The sequence below is a fragment of the Adiantum capillus-veneris genome, chromosome 23 (genome assembly GCF_014529385.1).
Source record: "Adiantum capillus-veneris isolate H3 chromosome 23, ASM1452938v2, whole genome shotgun sequence".
Taxonomy (NCBI): Eukaryota; Viridiplantae; Streptophyta; class Polypodiopsida; order Polypodiales; family Pteridaceae; genus Adiantum; species Adiantum capillus-veneris.
Window position 1 is genome coordinate 8142851 of NC_140953.1, and position 1916 is coordinate 8144766.

Sequence of the window (1916 nt, forward strand, 5' to 3'; positions counted from 1 at the left end):
GAAATCACAAGAAGCCCAAAGCCAACGACAAGTGAAGGGGCACCACCTACTTATAGAGAAAACTAGGATGCCAAAGAGTAGAATCCCTGAGCAATATGAGCGAGAAGGAAGGGTGCACTAACACTAATATCAATGCTACAAATATACACACCAAACACCCACAGGCAGAGAGAGAGAGAGAGAGAGAGAGAGAGAGAGAGAGAGAGAGAGAGAGAGAGAGAGAGAGAGGTGGAAACTTATAGATCGGGCTGTAGTATATTTCCATGGATCCTGGCAGATGAACTCTTGGGACAAGTTGTTTACTGCAGCCCCTCTAAAAATTGGTTTTGACATTTCCACACTGCTTGTTAGGTCCTGGAAGAAAATTTGTTCTGCTCTCATCTGGCAGGGCAGAATGGGATATACTGGAAACTCTTTAGGTGCTGGAAATCTATTTTAGAGCTTTGTTTCTAAATACCTCCAGCTAAATTTCTTGGAAAATCTGCATAGTCTTTGTCAAGGAAGGAATTGCTCAAATTAGTCAAGTGTTGGACTCTAACCTACAGTTGAAAATTTTTGCAGTGGCAAGGATGCAATATAGACTTGGGTACAAATGTAGAAGAGATTGGCACCAGCTTGGAATTCATGTATACAGCTTGCCAGTATTTAACTCAGTCAATGCAGCAGACAGATTCAGAGATTGGACATTGCCCGGCCACTCATCTAACTAGTGGAATTCTCATACAGAAGTGTTTTATGCTGAGCTATTACCCCCAAATAATATGTATCAGAGATGTAACAAGCAATGGCCTCTCAATATAAATGTAACATGGTGGAACAATGTACGCAATAAAATCTTGCTTGTACCAAATCAATTTAAATTTAAATTATTCTTGTGGAGAGTATGTATAGGTACTTTGGTCACTGCTGCAAACTTGAACAGGAAAGGCTTCACAAATGGGAATTGTTCTAGATGTAAGAAAAGGGAAACTGTGAGACATGTTTTTTGGCATTGTAAAATTGTTGCAAAATGGTGGAAATGGGCTGAATACATGTGGATTACATCTTGGGGGGGTCAGATAACAAAACACAAGCTCACATTTGATAAAGTGAACACACAACAAGACTCTGCACTTCATTTTCCTCTGCAATCCTTCAGAATCTGGTTTTTGTGGTTCATTTGGTCAATGAGAAACATGCAACTTTTTGAGAAGTATACAGGGTTCAACCACACAGTTCCTATGAAAGTCATCAGAGACAGGATGCTAAAAGACACCATGGTGTTGAAAGATGAAGACCTTAGAGATAGATTATTGCATATCCTCAACAAACTCCTAGTTTGATGAGGAAGTATGCTAAATTGTAAAATGCTCTTGTAAATATAGTCTAAAATCTTTCCCAGGGAGAGAGAGAGAGAGAGAGAGAGAGAGAGAGAGAGAGAGAGAGAGAGAGAGAGAGAGAGATTTGTGCAAGAATTAATCTCCAATTTAAATGATTGACGTGGATGTATAAACAGCTTGGAGGAGAGTCAAGAGCACAATTAAGTTTGATGATGTTGCGATCTACACATTATCTTAGAGTTATGGGAACCCTATCACTATACAACCCTCTTATAGTGTTTTCCCAAAACAAAACAAATACAAGAGCTCTTTAGTCACATACAAGAAAATACTAAAAAAGAATCTCAAAATGAAAACACGTCACCTTAAACCAAATGAGATGAGATTGCCAAGCGTGAATTGGAGAGGCTCAAGAGAGATTTGAACCGCGGCTACACCCAACTTATTGATTCAATTGTTATGCAGGAGTAGGTACAACTTTGACTGGAATTTAGCAATCACTCACTCCCTTGCAATGTTACAACTAGCTCAAAGAAGCTTTTATATAAACCACAAGTAATGGTGTATAGAGAGCTCACTCTTTCTCCCTACAACTAA

The 1916-nt window shown here is 39.1% G+C and overlaps 1 pseudogene; it reads left to right on the top strand.

The window, feature by feature from the left end:
• Nucleotides 1-277: 277 nt before the first annotated feature.
• On the top strand, nt 278-1322 carry LOC147427389 (uncharacterized; annotated as a pseudogene).
• The last annotated feature ends 594 nt before the right edge of the window (nt 1323-1916 follow it).